Source organism: Ovis aries, chromosome 5 (genome assembly GCF_016772045.2).
Source record: "Ovis aries strain OAR_USU_Benz2616 breed Rambouillet chromosome 5, ARS-UI_Ramb_v3.0, whole genome shotgun sequence".
In the NCBI taxonomy this organism is placed as follows: Eukaryota; Metazoa; Chordata; class Mammalia; order Artiodactyla; family Bovidae; genus Ovis; species Ovis aries.
Genome location: NC_056058.1, coordinates 79,366,232 through 79,384,844, shown reverse-complemented (window position 1 = coordinate 79,384,844; position 18,613 = coordinate 79,366,232). Strand labels below are relative to the sequence as shown.

The following is an 18,613-nucleotide window of genomic DNA, read 5'->3' as shown; positions in this document are numbered from 1 at the left end:
GAAATAAGAAAGGGCTTTAAATCAGCTCATTGTCTCCCTTAATTCTTCATTCACCACTAGCCCAAGACTGCTGTGAAGAGTAGAATTTTATAGAAAGCTTGAAAGTAAGATAGGGGAAAATATGGCACAGCTCAGAATAAAGGGACAACTGAAAATTGAGTAACAGATCCTATTGAACTTAAAATGTTCCAAGGTCATCTTTCATTCCACTCTTAGCTAGGATGTTAAACTAAGGCCACCTACTCTGTGGTTCTTCCCCTAACAATGCAATCATGGCCACCATTCCTGCTGGTGTTTGTTCTCTTTAACCCATTCAAGGTCAGGTTCTTAACCATGACTTCCACCACTACAGATGAAAGCAGAGAGTATGTACTTTCATGAAGTCAGGTCCATTTCTTCAAGTTCATTTCTTCCATCACAACGAATGACCAAGAACTCCTATGATACCCCACTGAAAACCAGTCAGGGGACTTTGTACAATCAATTTCCTTTAATAATAATAATAATAAAACTCTGAATTACATCACTTAAAACTTTTTAGTCTCTTAATAAGCAGTTACATAGAACTTAAACTGTGACATCAACTGCAATAGTTGTGCTGACATACACACAGATGCGTAAACCATGGTCCTTGGCTTGGAAGGGTCCACAAGACAAATCACTTCAATGAAACATCTTGTGATGGTGCTCTGAGTGGTAACCAGGTTTTGTGGGAGTACAGAGGAGAGTAATTCTCTCTGGGGAAGCGGGCTGGAGGGACTTCACATAGAAGGTAGCATTCAAGACATGGCCTTGAAGAATGAATCAGAGCAATCCAGGAAGAGAGAAAAAAAAAGATATATTCCAGCACAGAGAACGGGCAGTGGGAAGACATTTTGGAAAGTGTTAGAAAGTCTGTCTAGGGAGATGAACCAGGCAAGGTAGACAGACTTTATGGCCTTAATAAAGCAATGAGGTAACCAAATCAATTTCTGAAAATGGATTTCAAAGCTCTGGAGATGCCACGTGGCATCATAGCTGCTTTAAGAAATTTTCCTTAGATGTTGTATACATTAGTCAAGAAAAACTCAGCCAGTCATTTTGAGTATTTAGAAATTACTTTTATAAACCAGCAAGACATTTCTAGCCCTGTGGCTTATTCATTGCCTGGGTATTCTTATCCCCAATCAGAGAACTGGGTAATGACCAGGAAATGACTTTTCTTATACAAAATAAGGATGAAGTAGGTGTGCAGGCCTGATAGAATGTCACCATGAAGCTGATTCAGAAGATCCAGTCAATTACTGGTATCTCCATGTGGATTTTCCACTATTTGGTTTACTCCTTAGTAATGGTAGGAACAACCATTTATTGGGTGACTATTATGTGTCAGGAACTTTATTTATGTTAATATGTAACCCTCACACCTTCTTAAAGTAGGTTTTGCTCCTATGGAAGCCACCAAAAAACAAAACAAAACAAAACAAAACACCTACATTTTATAAAGTGGTTGCCCAGGACAGAGTGATTAAAAGTCAGGACTATGATACCACAAGGTTATGGTTTGAAACCTCACTCTGCCACTCATCTTGACCTTGGGAAATTTGTCTGACCTCTCTACAGTCAAGTTTCCCCATCTGTAGAGTGGGGCTACTATATTTAAGCACTTTAGGAAAGTGGGTAGCATACTTTATTTTTTACTGTTATGATTATTAATGGCCAGGTTAGAACCTCTCAGTAATCTTCCTCTACCACATATTAACCAATGAAAAATTTGCCCTAGATGAAAGCAACTAGGAAGGAAAAATGCGCTGCAAAACGATTACAGTGCTTTCAAAAACAATAGAGAAATGACTTCAGATGAGGTCTTCTATTTATTTACCTTCATGCTTTAGGATCATGGAAGGATGGCATTATTCTTAAGCTACATGGCTATAGCTCTCAAAATTCGACATATATATAAATCACTTGTGAAATTTTTATTGAAACGTCAGATTCCTCAATACACTCCTTGAGGCGTCTACTGAGTTTTAGTATTGTGTCTTACTTAGAAAAAAGTCTCTGTTTTTGTTTTTTATTTCTGCTAATTATATGAGCCACAGGCTGCAACTCTCTGCTATTAACCTGAAGCCCACTTGGATTTCTGCAGACCCAAAGCTTCATTCTCTTTCTTGTTCTCTTGGCTCTAACACAGTGCCTGGATTCTCCAGGGTCCAGAATTGTTTAATAAAACTCAGAATTATTTTGCCTGCCTTCAGGTATAGGCAAGTGGGACTTAACAACTTTTAGCCCTTAAGAAATAGCTGCAGGGGTTTAACATATAAAAATAGGAGTTAATTATGCAACAGGAGGAGGATTGATCATACTCTTTGATTTTCCTTTTCTTATAAACAGGGTAAGCACTAAATAAGAGGCTAAGAAATTTTTGCTCTTTGCCTTACCCTTTCAAAAATTCTTCTTGAGATAAATCTGGGGCAAGGAAGTTCGAACGTTTTACAGAAATTATAACGCACCAGAACTCACTCTCAGAGGACACTACAAAGCCCAGACAAAGCTGGCCTGGGAGGCCTAAGTTGATGAAGAGTTTCTCCCCAGGGGCCTGTATGCCTCTGTGCCGCCCTCAATTCTACGCACTCCACTCACCCTGTATCCAACCGCATCTCTCCCAAGCCCCAAGGCAGGAGGAAACCCGAAATCTGCTCTACTCCAGGTTGCCACTGACAACTGGAAGCTCCAGGCCAGGAGACAGCCTCCTGGGCAGCCCGTTTTTGCTCTTTCCCAATCTGTTCAACTCAGTTTCCTGCCTGCGGGAGTGTTCTTTTCATGCCAGCTTTAAACCACTGAGTGCCCTGGGCATGGGCCCGGGCTCTGGAGCTGCGCCCAGTACTCGGCCTGGTGGTTGGCCCACCGCCCAGGAGTTGTCAAGTGTCTGCACCGGGTATCTGTCCCTTCAGCCGCCTGTCCTCCAATCTTCTCCTTGAAACAGTGGGATGGGAAACATCCATCCTTGTCATTTTTCCAAGCCTCCCCAAGCTTTCCAAACTTCTTTATGCCCTTGTTGAGGCAATGGGCCCAGTGTGGTTGCAAGCCCTGGTTAGATGAGAAGGGAGGGGACCAGGACTTTTAAAGTCATTCAGGGATTCCTTCGGAGCCCTCTAACAATCATGAAACATTTTAAAGGGCCCTAGGCTGTGGATTCTTCAGGAACCAGAACCTGAATGCAACCTCAGCTTATCAGCCTCTTCTAGAACTTCTCCCAAACATAAGATCCTTTGATTAAATATAACCTTTAGGAAGAAGGGAGGAAAGAAAAAAAAAAAAAAAAAAACTTGGCTAATTTTAGCCTTAAAGAGCTTGTGTACAAGGCTAAATCTGTCAAACTGTACCCCCAGGATGTAGTACAGCCATTAAACAACTGCCTTCTAGGTACTCCAGCCAGGCCCAGTGAGGCACACTACAGGGGGGATGGCTTAGAGGAAGAGAAGAGTCAAGTGTGTGGGATGGAGAAGGAACCAGTGACTTAGAGAAAAAAACTGACAAGAACCAGAGTCAAGGCTGGAGGATCCTGCTATGCAGGGATTCCCACATCAGGTTCCTGAGCACAGAGATTTATGCCGTATTTAAATCTCCAAAGTTGAATGGGTTCAGAAAACTGTAGGAAAGTAAACACAGTATTCAGCCACTAGGTGGGTGGTCATCACATATGCTACGTATCTAAAAATTGAAGTCAGAACAGCTTGAACCTTTCCATATCTAATTCCCAATAGTAGTTTTGAACTGGGTTTGAACTGTTTATAAACAAAACCAAGGCTGCTGCTTTCCTCCAAAAAGAAGGCAGTTTTCTTTCCATATACATCTATATATATATATATATATTTTTTAATGTTATTTCCAAAATCTTAAGCAAGAAAGCCAGGTATTTTTCTAATTCAGGATTCTTGGTTTCCATATGTAAACAGAATGAGATGCCCAGTCTGGTTATTAGAAAGCAAGTTTAGTTTGCAGAATATACATTTATACCTTCTGCAAATTTGGGGGGAAAAAGGACTAATGGATCAAAAAACATGTTGCCAATTACATGACAAATGTAATTGCCATGATGACTCTGATTATAGCCACAACCAAAAAACATTCTAAACTTTAAACCTACAGTCTAGGTGATAGCTGCTTTTCCACATTTACTCATTATACTACAAGTCAGAGTAGATGGTCATTTAGAGCATTATTTATCAAATTCCCAAGTTCACAATGAGCTGGAACTACTTTCCACATTCCACTTTTTAAAAGTCACTAAAAATTCTTTAGGTCACAGGAGTAAAATTAAACATCCTGCCATGGATAATGGTAAGTGAAATTGCAGTCTGTGGTCCTGGGTGTAAAGATTAGCTTCACTCCAATGCATTTCCAAATCAAATAAGTTTACATGGTAAACTTTTAAAAAATATTCCTTATGGACAAAGAAATTCCATAACAACTTTAGGGAAAAATGCACTTTAATGCAGTATTAAGCTGTTAGAAATATTTTTTACCCATAAAACTATAATTATTACCAACGGTTTACTAACCCATTTAGGATTTTAGAATCTTTACTGTCTAATCTTAGCATACCGTACTTTTTGGCTAAACACATAAACTCATTATAATATCAACACAGAATTTTTTACAGCAGCAGCAGCACTTCTAAACATGTAAAAACATGTCACAGATTATAAAACAGCAATTGATTTCAAGTGCAAAGTAATCTCAGATTAAAACTGGCATCAGGTTCTAATAAGCATTCACCTTCCAAATAGCACTAGAGATTGGACTGGTTATTAAAAACAAAGGGAAATAAGGAGGACACTAGAGTATACTATTGTGTGTGTATTTTTATATACACACATATATTAATAGAAAATAAATACATATACATTTTTGTTAATAGAAAATTACAACCAGCCCTATGGGAAGCAGGAACATCTTTCTCTCTCAGAACTGCTTTCATTTTGACCCAAATTTGCTGGCTTACTTGAAATGATTTTGCCTTTCTCATTATAAATTCATTTGAAGTAAAACTGTGGAATCTTGAAATTTAGAGCATCAAAAATTATTTATCTTTAGGGAATGGATTCTGCCATAATTAATTTTATATCCTGTTTCTCTTCTTTTGTCATTCATTTGGTGTTAAAATTTCCAAATTTAGTCTAATGCCAACAGTGATCTGCCTGGGAAACCTACCTTAACAGGCAGATGTCCAGATCAAAAAATAGCCTATTTTAACGGTAGAAATATAAACAAACATGTACACACCATACAAAATAAGGTTGAAATGGGTAGGGTCAGTTGATTGACATCCATTTGTCTCTTTCATTGGAAAATGTCATGGGCAGCTTCCACTATGCTTAAGACAAATTTAGATGAATGGAGGTGCTAACTAATGATGCCATTATCTATGTAGCAAATGTAAATGAAGACTTGAAAATCCTGAGTCATTCATGAGAGCCACTTATATGACAGAGGAGGGGAACTTAGAAAAATGAAAACAAAATGTCTTGAGGTGGCAATTTAATCTAAAAAATAACATTCAGATAGGTAAAAAGATAAAATATGCTTAGCTTTTGGAAAGAGATCCAGTGAAGTCCAGTAAACAGGGCCAAGTCTTATGAATTGTAAAAATTGCATTATATACAATCTTTTTAGCAATAAGAATTATTTTAACCATCAATAACTGAGGGTTGTTATTTTAGGAGAATGAAGTCAATACATTTGTTTTCCTGAGGCAGGCAGGGGCAGTATTGTGCTATTCGTGAACTTCATTAATATTCATTAATTTTAAAAGCAGTTTGGTTAGCTTTGGCAATTGTCTATCAGATATTATGCCTTTAAATAAAAATAATTACAAGAACTTCATTATTTAAAAATGTAATTAGCATGAAGTTTAAAACCTACATTTTCACTAGAGGATGTTATTCATTGGATAATGTACATTTTTTGGAAGGGTCTATTTTAATTGAATTCCTGGGGTAAAATTCTAAAAATCATAGTGACTAAAATAACCTAAATGTAACCAAAAGTAAACTGAGAGTACTTTTTTTTCAAATGTTCGAATTAATTTCCACTTTAAAAGAGTACCATAGTTGACCCAATTAGCTCTGTAAACGAATTCTGTTGTTTAACATTCTTTAGCATTTCACAGTAGACAGTTTTCACCCATCCACCACCTTAGATCCCCAAAGATCTCAGCGCACATTTAGTGATATTTACCTTATGAAGTAACTAAATCCAGAAGAGCATTGAGCTCACATCACTGTAAAAAGAAATTGTTTCCTCATGCTTGCCGCTCCCATTCAGGGACTAGAAGCTGAAAACTCTGAAAATTATCCTTGTGCAACTAGGAAATTGTGGACAGAAATGCAAAATAGTTTTATTTGTATATAAGCCCAGCCATAGAAACCATACAAAACCTTGCTCTGCAAAAAAGTCCTCCAGCCTTTGTAAATCAGGCTTTTTACACCATGACAGATTAACAGCCAGGGCAAAAAATTCATGCACATGGAGTTGGAAATGGAATCCTCCACACGTCCTTCTTGATTCATGTCCACACTGAGGTACAACAATGTTGAGTAGTACTTTGTGGATTGTAAGAAAATAAATAAATAAAAATTAAAGTACCACCCAAAGAAAATAAGTCTGAATAATTCAGGGAGACTTTTGAGGCAAGACCAACAAGGAAAATTCACTGTAGTGAATAGCGAAACTTTTAAGAATACACACTTCTTTGTGTGTGGCTTTTATTTTTTAATTTTTTTTAGGGCTGGCTGCTCTAGAAATGTATTTGAATCAGTTTGATTTGTGTTTGTCAAAAGTAACTTCCAGTGCCAGAGAAACACCTCAGTTCTTTAGGTTTTATTTTTAGCTTTTTGTTTTTGTTTTGTGTTTAAGGTAAGTTAGCCCTTTGGGACTAGCACAATTTTCCTGTTTAGGGTCGTTTGGAAAATAAGAGAGATCGTCTTGCTTCTTGTTATCAAACATAGGTGACTGTAGATATAATTTTTCTAAAAACGTGGTTAATAACAGTCTACCAGCAAGAGTAAATCGAGTACCTGCCTCCCTAAATGGATTAAATCAGCGTCTCTGCAATACCATACTGGATAATGGGTAATATTCTTTATAGAGGTATTTATCCACTCTGACTTATTATTGAAGAATACAGAAAAATTTTGCTGCATCCACAAGTGGACAGATTTCCAATTCAAGAGGGCAGGCTTTGGGCTGCCGCTTGCTTTAGGGATTTTGAACCCCCTCAGTTGCCCACACCTGACTTGACTTGACATACAGCAGCACCCTCCCTGGGATCTCCCCTGTCTTTATATCTAGTTGGGGAGGAGTGTGGCCTCCCCAAACTAGACATAAAGTTAATATCAGTGTCCGAGGTTCCAGCTCCTCCCCCAAAACCCATAGCCCTCAAGGGGTGCTAATTCATGAGTGCCAAAACTCGGCAAGTCAGGCCTTGTCCTCTCCAGTCTGAGTAGGATTGACTGTACCCGGATAAAAGCACGGGGCGGAAAGGGTTAATCACAATCCTCCTCTTCCTCCTCTCCCCCCTCCACCCGGCGACAGAGCCAGGAGTGTCTCAGCGGGAGAGCAACTGGAAACCACAAACACCCAAACCCAGGAGCAACTCAAACTAAACCTGGAGACCTGGCTTAGGGAAAGGAGTTAAGTTTAGACCAAACGGTTTTATCAAGGTAGCTGAAAAGGTGCTGCCCTCAGATCTCAAGGATTTCTTTGATGTTGCAGCTGAAGCCTCAAAAATACATTTATGACCCTAATGCCCTTTATTCCCAAAGACCCCAAGGGGTGTTTGTAGAAACGTCCTGCAGGCGTACAGAGTGCAGTGGGAGTGAAGAAAACCCCCGCGGTTATACACGCCTGGCCACCTGGTCCAGGTAACCTTTGCTGCGGGGTCGGGGCCGCCAAGCAACAACCTTCGCCCCATGACAGGGCATCCTCCAAACCCACCGCAGCCAAGACTTTGCAGGACCCATCCGCCTGCCCCGGCCCCGGCCCCCGCCTCCCAGCCCCAGTCTTCCCCACACCATCCCAATCCCTTCCCTACTCCTCACCCTGGGTCGGGGGGGTCCCTGATCGCCAGCCCCCCTAAAACCTACCGGCGCTCTGAGCGCCCACCAGCAAATTCCTACCAGCCCCAGCCTTCCAGGAAAGCAAAAGCCAAAAAAAAAAAAAAAAAGACCATGACATCACGGGCAGGTTTATTTGGGTTTGTTTGTTTGCTTGTTGGCTCGATTAAATACTCGTGGAAGGTGAACGTACCCCACACAGGAGAAGTTTGATGTTGACAAACTTCTGGTGGCAGCGAGACAGTGTCAGCACAACTTCCGGGATAATGAGAGCTGCTTTGCAGGGAGCGCGGCAGCTGCGGCGGGAGGCGGCCGCCGGACGGAACAGCAAATGCTATTCAGCCCGAGCAGTTTCAAGCCGCCCGAGCTGGGGAATTACTGTAGTCGAGCTACGGCTCTTACCACCGGCGCTGGATCTGGGCGCGCGTTAGGGGGGGAAGCTGCAGGCACAGGGCGCCGAGAGGGGAGCTTTCAAGTTACTTTGCTCCACCCCTACACCCGGCAGAGGCTGGCAGGCTGCATGGTAACTGCCAGCATCTTGGTCCCTGCTCCTTTAGGCGGCCGCCCTGGAATCAACCAACTTTTCTCTCCCCCAAAACTCCCTCTTTGTTTCAAATAGGACTCTCCAAAATTTATTCTTGGGAAGACTGACAGCCGGGGTCAAGAAACAGCTGTTGAAGTTAATGTTTCTTCCTCCCACTTCGTCTGATGGTTGTGCCCTGCCAAGACAAAGTGAGAGGCACTGCCTGGTGGCTTCTTTAAACAGACAAGCATTTAGCCAAAAAAAAAAAAAAAAAAAAGTGGGGGAGAGTGGGGGGGTGGATATTTTCCTGCTTAACATACAATCTGATCAGAAATGCAACAGCATGTGCTTTTCAACTTGTGCTGATTACTTGCTGAAAAGATGCTTCGGCTTTTAGTTTTGAACACTCTTAGCACTGGGGAGGGGGTGGGGTGGGCACAGGGATGGTGGGAGAGGTGGTGAGGACACTTTCCATGTTTTGGTAAAGGGGCAAAAATGTTACACCTTCCTCCTCTGACCCACCTCACCCTCTCTAAGAAAGATAGAATGGCCTGGGGGAGGGAGGAAAGAGTTACATTCCTTTGCAAGGTTTAATTCACATTTCAAATTTCATATCATGATGCAGAACAAGGACTGGCCTAGAGCTAGGCAAATTGTTTTTATTTGGAGACCTAGGCCAACCTGGACCTTGCTGCCAGCTCTTGGTAGTTCTTGGTGGCTTTCTCCAGATTAGGCCTGTCTCTTCTACAATTCCCCAACCCAGCTCCTTTGCCCAGAGGGCATGCTGTGGGACAAGCTATCTTGTTTTTTCCTGCTTTCTTCAGGGTGAAGGTTGATTTTAGCACAACCCTTCCTCTGCTCCCGGTGCAGTTTAGGGTGCCCTGGGGGTCTGCCTGAGTCTCCCTGTCCTGACTGAGCTCTCCAAAAGTGGTTGTTCTCTGTAGTGGGAGTGGGGAATTGGGAACTCGATTCCTTCCTCATCAGAGAACTTAACCAGTCTTTCAAGTGCCCCATTGCCCTTTGGGAACACTCTGCTCACTTGGTCTCTCTCAGACATGGTCATATGAAGACACAAAAGGCCTTCCTACTCCACCACCAGGTTAGCCTGTCACCGCATCGCAATGCAGTGCCATCACAAAGTGATATTGCATCAGACCCAAGGATATTTTAGGAAGCTCTCAAGCTGGGTCCAACCAGCCTCTGTGCAAGAATCAGGGCCACACTGCCAAAATGAGGGCTGTGGAGATGCTGGACAGGTGGCAATGATGCCCTCTCTATTCTCAGCTCCATTCCCCACTTGCTGTCCCATCCCTCCCCAACCTTACCCCGGAGACCTCACCCCAGCCAGTCTGATGCACTCAATGACTTCGCCACCTTTCCCTCTGCCTAGTTCCCAGAGGGCACCACTTTTTTCTCCCTCTTGTGTCTCTTTGCAGTGTGCCGGTCCACCTTCTGCTGTATTTCCTGTTTTTCTGCCTATTGTGGTCACTCACTGAGACCTTAAGTAGCATTTGTTCTTATTAACTGAATCATTTGAATTACTCTTGGAGTTGCTCTGGCTGCTGCAAGCAAAACCTCCAACTTGGGCATCTGCAGTCCTGCTCAACTCGTTTGACTTGGGTGAACCTTTCCCCTCCTCTCCAACTCTGGGTCCCCCAGTTGGGGTGACATGATGGCAGTGGCCAAGCATCAGGCGCCACCCTCAGCAAGTACCCGCTTCTCTGAGTCCTACTCATGCAATCCAGCAGTCAATTGACTTAAATTCCTTTCGCTTTAGTGTTCTTGTCCTTAGATCAGCGCTCAGCAGCTAGCAGGGCTATAGGCAGACCTCCACTAATCCTGAAGTTGTAATTCCCTACTGCTGGCTCCTGTAGTTTTATTATGGCCTCCTTTTTTTCTAAGATTGACAGACATAAACCTTCAGTGTGGAGGTCTGCACCGGCACCCTTAAAGGCTTCTTTGTGTGGAAATATAACCTCAGGGCAAAGTCGGCCCAGCTCCAGGAAAGGCACATTATCCTGCTACAGGGAATTACTGTGTTGGGGCAGACCTCAGGTTCCTCCTTCTGGCTGGCTACCTGGCATCCTCCCAGGGACAATGCTTTCTTCCTCTGCATGCGTGCTAAGTCGCTTCAGTCGTGTCCAACTCTTTGGCAACACTATAGACTGAGGCCCGCCAGGCTCCTCTGTCCATGAGATTCTCCAGGCAAGAATACTGGAGGGGGTTGCCTTGCCATGCTCTCTTCCAGGAATCTTCCTGACCCAGGGATCGAACATGCATCTCTTATGTCTCCTGCATTGGTGGGTGGGTTCTTTACCACTAGCACCACCTGGGAAGCCCTTTCTAAGTAGAGTTTTTTTGTGGGAGGACTTTGGAGGATTGGGACTACTGTAAGAGGAGACCTGTAGCAGCTGTCCAGCAACTCTACATGCAATCAGAGGAATCAGATGTCCTTCCTTCAGTGTGTGGGTCTCTAAATGCAACCACTCCTGAAGCTCTCAAGCACGCGTGGGGTCAGGGTGCCCCCTGGTAAGGTAGCTGTCTTGGAGCTAATGATACTTTTCCCGGTGCCTTCGTATCACCTAGAGGAGCTGATCTATTTATGCAGGTGTTGGGTTAGACAAATTACTCCAAAAAGCAAAGGTGAAGAGATACACAATCTTAATTTATCATGCAGGATTAAAGTCAGATTTAAATCAAGTAGAATTATTAAGGGATTTAGAGCTAGTGTCTCTTTCCAAAGGAAAAAAGGACCTAAAGAATACTCTTTGTTGAAGGGTATCGAGGTCAAGAATGTAGCTTCTTATATTTGAAGAGTTATTTTCTCTCTCCCTTTTAAATGTTCACATATATTTCAGTCAAATAGAACAGTAATAGGAAATTCAGATGTATATGATTAGGCCTTAACTGTTCCATGTGCCGTTGTTTTAGTTGCTTAAGTTGTTTCCGATTCGTGTGACCCCCATGGACTGTAGCCTGCCAGGCTCCTCTGTCTGTGGGATTTCCCAGGCAAGAATACTGGAGTGGGTTCTTGCTCCAGGAGATCTTACTGACCTAGGGATCGAACCCTGGTCTCCCAAACTGGCAGGCAGATTCTTTACTGCTGAGCCACCAGGGGAGTCTCACTGTTCCATATAGACAGATGCAAAAAAGAAGAGATGAAGACGTGCACTTATTTTGACAGAGGACTTCCTGTAGGAACAGGGGCTGTGCCTGGATTATGGATCAAATGAGTTATATTAAATAGTTGGTTAGAGAAGATGGGTTTCCCCAGTGGCTCAGATGGTAAAGAATCTGCCTGCAATGCAGGAGACTCAGGTTCAATCCCTGAGTCAGGAAGATCCCCTGGAGAAGGGAATGGATACCCACTCCAGTATTCTTGCCTGAAGAATTCCATGGACAGAGGAGCCCAGTGCAGTTTCACACTTAAGATGAATTTGGAATCAGGGAGAGGTTAAGTAAGACAGAAGTACAGTTCACATCGAATCTTGTTGAGATGTGGGCATTCAGTCCTATAGCCCCAGGAGCTGGAGTTACTAGTTCAGAGAGGTTAACACATGCTTCTAGTCAATGTTTCTGAAAATGTATTCTCACGGAGTCAAGAACACGAACAGCAAAGGAAATGGAAACAAGATGTCTTTACATAGTGTTTGAGATTACAGAATATAGACAGAAATAAAAATACACATGCAATTATTTTCCCCTTTCCCTTTCATTCTAAATCTAGGCTAGAGTTTAATTTAGGATTAAAAGTCTCTGTATGGATTCTCTTCTAATTTCTCCTCCAGTTATCCCATCCACATTCCAGTTCTGGTTTTGGGCAGAACTGCAATTGTCCTTTGTAGGGAATTGCAGGAACTCCTGTGCTGGTTTTCTAATGTGGGAAAATGTCGACTGGGGAGGCAAAGACCACCAAACTAGTTTCATTATGACCCAAGGAACACTAAATCCAGCCCTTTGGTGGTGGGCAACCAGCCTAACACACTCTTCCTCTACAGAGCTCATTAAAATGTTACTTACAATTTACAGTATGATCTCAATCCAAAAGTTGGAATTTTATCTCAGCAAATAGAAAAAGAATACTCTTGTGCTATCTTGGCCTAAAAAGTTTTAATTTCTTCTGTGGACCTGCTGGTGACTAGTAAAATAAGGTCTGTATTACTTGAGAGTGAGCATTTCTGTTCAGAGAAGTTGGCAAGGAAGTAAACAACAGATGAAAAAAACCCAACCCAAGGACACAAAATCAGACTTACCAGCCAACTAGATTTTAACTTTTACCTTCCTCATAAAAGTGAATTTATTGTTTGCCAAAAGTACAAAATCAACAACTCTGTAGAAGGCATGTTTCATACTTTTGTCTCCAACCTACAGCAAAGGTGATGACTCTTCTTAACTACACTGCCTTAGAACTCTCATTCATGTGACCAAAATTATTCCAGATCAAAAATAATATCATAAATCCCAGACACTTTTAGGTGAACCAAACTGTCTGGATGCTAACTTCAACCAACCAAATTAAATTAACATTTTAACAATTTGTTTCTGGCATTGTTCATGCTTCATAAAGAGTCACTCACTTAATTTTGATTCAAGGCAACAAGGCTAAACAAGTGATTCTAAAAAATGGATCACTTCCAGGTCTGGAAATTAAATTTCCTTGAGTTCTTCTGAGGCAGCAAAGATTCTTCAGAATCTACAGGCCCAACTGTATGATGCTACCACCTTCCCAAGATAACCACTAAAAATTGCAGCTAGAACCAGTTATGAGAATAGTTTTTTGTAAAAGCAGAGACTATCTCTCCGATGGCAATAGGCCAGACATCTAAGACCTCTGGAAATGCTTGACATCTTGCCATGTATCACCACAATCAAATCCTGGATAGGGTATTCTCGTCTGAGTTTCACTGACTACCAGTAAGGGGCATGTATAGAATAATAAGCGATTTGAGTCTTAGTGCCCAAGTTAGAACTTAACATGCCTAATAACATTCCCTGGAAAAGGGTATGGGGACTGTGTATCAAAGGTGGCATCAGCTCTTCACCTGTGAATAGTCCGATGATACCTGGCTGGGAGCCACTTTAATAATGTGGTTTGTAAAATTCTGGGATTACTGCGATTAATATATGGGACTCTCAGCTGAAAACAAGGAGCCCTTTCTCAGCTGCAAATGGTGAACAACAAGGTCAACCACAGAGGATTATGTTTTTAAAGCACAATTTAGGGGAAAGAGAGCTTTTGTTGCCAAATATCCATCTCAGAAGGAAATGGCAACCCCCCGCCCCCTGTCCCCCAACACACAGCCATCTCAAAGCCCAGAAGTTACACAGTACTTTTATTTTCCAAAGGTGTTTGCCCCCAAAAGATCATAGCAATATAATATTTTCTTCTTTTTTTTTCTTAACCAAGAGGTGAAACCAGAAGTTGTCTTTCTGTACCTATTCAGAGAAGTAACATGCCAGTCTGAGGAGAAATACACAGGGAGTCTTCAAATTTAGAAGTGTATCAACAGCAACGTTGATGGACCTAGAGATTATCACACTAAGTGAAGTAAGTCAGACAAAGAACTACAAATATCATATGATTTCACTTATATGTGAAATCTAATTTTTAAAATGATACAAATGAACCTATTTACAAAACAGGCTCACAGATATTGAAAACAAACTTATGGTTACCATAGGGAAAGCGTGGTGGGGAGGGCTAAATCAGGAGTTTGGGATGAATGTGCACATACTACTATATCTATGGTAGATTATCAACAAGGATTTACTGTATAGCACAGGGAACTCTACTTAATACTATGTGATAACCTATATGAGGGACAAAAATCTAAATATATATGTGTATATATGGGCTTCCCTGGTGACTCAGATGATAAGAAATCTGCCTGCAGTGCGAGAGGCCTGGGTTTGATCCCTGGGTTGGGAAGATCCCCTGGAGGAGGGCATGGCAACCCACTCCAGTATTCTTGCCTGGAGAATCCCCATGGACAGAGGAGCCTGGAGGGCTATACAGTCCATGGGCTCACAAAGAGTCAGACACGACTGATTTTACATATATGTATACTAAGCACAGTATATATGAAAGAAAGTGAAGTTGATCAGTTATGTCTGACTCTTTGCAACCCATGGACTGTAGCCTGCAGCAGGCTTCTCTGTCCATGGAATTCTCCAGGCAAGAATACTGGAGTGGGTTGCCGTTTCCTTCTCTAGGGGATCTTCCCGACCCAGGGATTGAACCGGGGTCTTGCGCATTGCAGATAGACGCTTTACTGTCTGAGCCACCAGGGAAGCCTTATATATACATATATATATATAACTGAAACACTTCGCTATATACCTGAACATTGTAAATCAACTATACTACAATTAAATTAAAAAAAATAAAAGTATACTAAGAGGACTTCCAACCCACTCCAGTGTTCTTGCCTGGAGAATCCCAGGGACAGGGAAGCCTGGTGGGCTGCCGTCTATGGGGTCGCACAGAGTCGGACACGACTGAAGCGACTTAGCAGCAGTAACAACAGGAGCAAGAGGCCTTCAATGTCATGCATCTAATTTTTAACATAATCTAAATATAAATATAATCATGGAATTATCTAAATCTAATCATGCCAATTAATAAATGCCCTCACTTTTCAGCACTACACTAGCAGTTGACTTTCTTTTCAGAGACATTTTTCACAAAGAAACAAAGCTATTATCTTTTGGCAGTATTTATTGCAGATGTAACCAATAAAGAGAACCAAAGAACTTGCTTAAGCTGTGACTACCAGGTGGATAGCTGGGCCCACTCACTAATAAAGTGAATTGCTCTGAGACAGTCATGTTTCAGATTCTGATGCTTCTCTCAGCAAATCTGCAACTTATTTTTTTATAGAACTTTGAGGTTGTCAATAAGTCATTGCAATGTTTAATGCCAAGTCCTTACATTCTCAGAGATAAAGAAGGGAAAGAAGGAGAGAAAGAATGTGTAGCTCATTATCCACAAGTTATTTTCCTGTTGTTCAGGATGTTGAGAACATTTTTTAGAAATTTTTCAAGGAGATGACTCCCGGGCATTTTCCATAAAAGGGGTATTTTTGCATTTCATGTACTGTCCCAAGAGTGGGTGTAAGAAGCAGTTTGTTTTCACTCTGCAACAAGAAAAGTGACCTAAATAATTTGTCTTTAATTTCATAATGACCACAGTAGTGAACTGAAACCTTTTTTCCTTATATCTGGTTCTTCTATGATACAATTTTGCAAGCTAATACATAATACACTTTGCCTAAAAGGTTAAGTGATTTTTTTTTTTCTTTTAAAAATATACGCTATTTAAAGGTTCTTTAACTCTTCCAGAATGGGTCATAAATCCAACCTAAACTCGAATGATTAGGGGCTTCCCTGGTGGCTCAGACAGTAAAGAATCTGCCTGCAAAGCAGGAGACCTGGGTTTAATCCCTGGGTTTGGAAGATCCCCCGGAGAAGGGAATGACTACCCACTCCCATATTCTTGCCTGGAAAATCCCATGGACAGAGGAGCCTGGTGAGGTTCATGGGGTCGCAAAGAGCTGGACACACCTGAGCGACTAACACTTCACTTTAAAAATCTAATGACAGTTGTACTTGCCTTGTATTTCAAAGTGTTCTACAGAATGGGTTGGTATAATTAAGTGGTAACTAGCATGGCACTACGCTAATCACTCTAGGTTATGTTATATAACACACAGAAAGCACTTTCATTCTAGATACTGAAGATGCCATACAAAGTGAGTCTGTAATTCAGGTATCTTAATGGCAACTATTAAAGTGTTTTTTGTTTCAGCTGAATTCAGAACCCAAAGCACTTCTAATTATCCACTGCTTAGGTAGAATACAGGCAGAAGAGAAAGTGCCACTGTGTTTTGTGCTTCAACTCTGCCCTAAAGAGGTTATTTCCAGGAGTGGAAAGGAAGACCGAGTCTACAGAAATCTTGGCAAACTCTTATCCAGGAAGACTACAGAGATTTCATGGATCTTGCTGTTGTTTGCCAGGAGGTATTACCTTTCTCCAAATTCCATTCATGCAGCTGGTTGCCTCTTTTCTCCTGGGGTAATACTTCACAGTAAATATACACATCAATTAGCACCATGCTGAACATTTCTTCCTTCCAGGTGACGGTTAGCCTGCAATGAGGAAGGAGTGGGTCAGAAAACTTAAGAGTGCCAGCTCAACTGTCATAGTGCTGGGTTCAAATCCTGATTCTGTCTTAGCAGCAGTGTACCCCTGAGTCAGTCTTAAGTTCCTCATTCATAAAATAGGGCAGAAGATGGAAACAAAATACATATCCATTGTTTACCATCTCACTTCATTAGTATCCCCATCAGATGCACCCCTGAAGCTCTCACAATATTTTGATGGAGCTCTAAATAAACTTTGGATCAATCTGTGAATTTCCCTTCCCATGGAGGTGAAGGGTTGCATTATTCTCTAAAAGTTAATACCTTACAGTCAGTATAATATCTTACACTCTCATCTAGTATCTGACCCACTGAAACCAAAGTAGAAGCAAAGACTCAGAAGTCAGAGCGCCAGTTTCTCAGTCGTCCCGTCCTATGCATGCTGTTGCTCAGACCAACACTGATGACCAAGTGTTGTTGCCAGCCTCATTCACTGAGCAGCTTCTCACCTTTCAACTAGACTGTGAGCTTTCTGAGGACAGGTTCCAGCAGTCTCATAGGTCCTTGTATCCCTCTGGGCACTAAATGTAACACAGTACCTTGAAAATAACAGATTCTCAGCCAATGTTTGTGGTTTGGTTATTTTGAGAAAGAGTTCGGGGGTCTTTATAACAAAACAAGTTCATATTGAAGAATCCTATTATGCACTTTCAAAACAGGTCTATAGAAGTTCTTGCTAGGAAAACCCAGTTTGGACACTAAGGTAATAACAGCCCATTTCTTTTTCCCTTTTTTTTTTTATTCTGGCCCTATCTCAACTATACTAGTATAAAATATCTTTAATTTTTTTTGAAAGTGTAATAAGTACTCATTAAAAATAAGGCTCCCTAGATGGCTTTCTCCATTTTCCACATACCTATTGGAAAACAATTGCTAATATTTTGGACTATATTCTTCCAGGTTGTTTTTATTTAGTTATGTTTTTGACACATATACTAACATTTATTGTTATTTTGTTTTTATTTAGTTATGTTTTTATTGCATATACTAACATTTATTGTTATTTCATAGAAATGGTTACACAGTTCATTGACTTTTGGTGCTTGCTTTTTTCACTTAACAATGCATTGTGAACATTCCTCCATGTCAACACACACTTCATTCTTACTTAGAGCTGCATAGTACAAGTTTCTTGTGATCCAACTATTCATTACCATTATCTGAATCCCTATAGTGGATAAGTTGTGTAGGAAAGCAGAAATTGGTCATAACAGGAAGATATCCACTAATGAACTGGCCACTTACTAAATTAGTCCCCACTCAAATAGCCCTCCCAATTTAATACCAGCATTTATTCCCACTCAGCCAGTCAATTTTGCTGATTGTAGATGTTGTAAACATCCAACAATACAATGTAAATAAAATGCATTTCAGTTGCTATGTATAATTGCTAATCTTGCAAAAGATGCAGGATTTTATGAAGTCATTGAAAGTGATTCTGGAGAACTGTTCCATAACCAAATGAGTATCCGGCAGTGTTGGACCGGTTAACAATTAAAGATGAGAAAAACAACAAGGATGATAAGAGGATAAATTCTTCAAAAGGAAAATTATTTGAATATCAAAGGATTAAGATAGGCTCTCGGGAAAACTGATGAAGCCCTCACATCTTTTTTCAAAATGACCTTTGTATGATTCTGCTATAAAAGTCAGTGTGAAGTGAAGGGTGTCAAAATTTGCTATCACATAATTTTGCTAGAAAAATTATTCCCTTCACTAAATCAACACTTGATTCATCCTTTGTTTATTCTAAAAATTAGAGCATTGTTGCAATTTGAATTGTGATATG

The 18,613-nt window shown here is 41.2% G+C and overlaps 1 long non-coding RNA gene across 1 annotated transcript in view; it reads right to left on the bottom strand.

Moving 5' to 3' along the window:
* LOC132659902 (uncharacterized) overlaps positions 1–16,766 on the bottom strand; it is a 33,238-nt gene extending 16,472 nt beyond the window's left edge. Inside the window, exon 1 of the long non-coding RNA XR_009600919.1 lies at positions 16,649–16,766. This is a non-coding gene — a long non-coding RNA (uncharacterized LOC132659902). The remainder of the gene's footprint in view (positions 1–16,648) is intronic.
* Between the last annotated feature and the right edge of the window lie 1,847 nt (positions 16,767–18,613).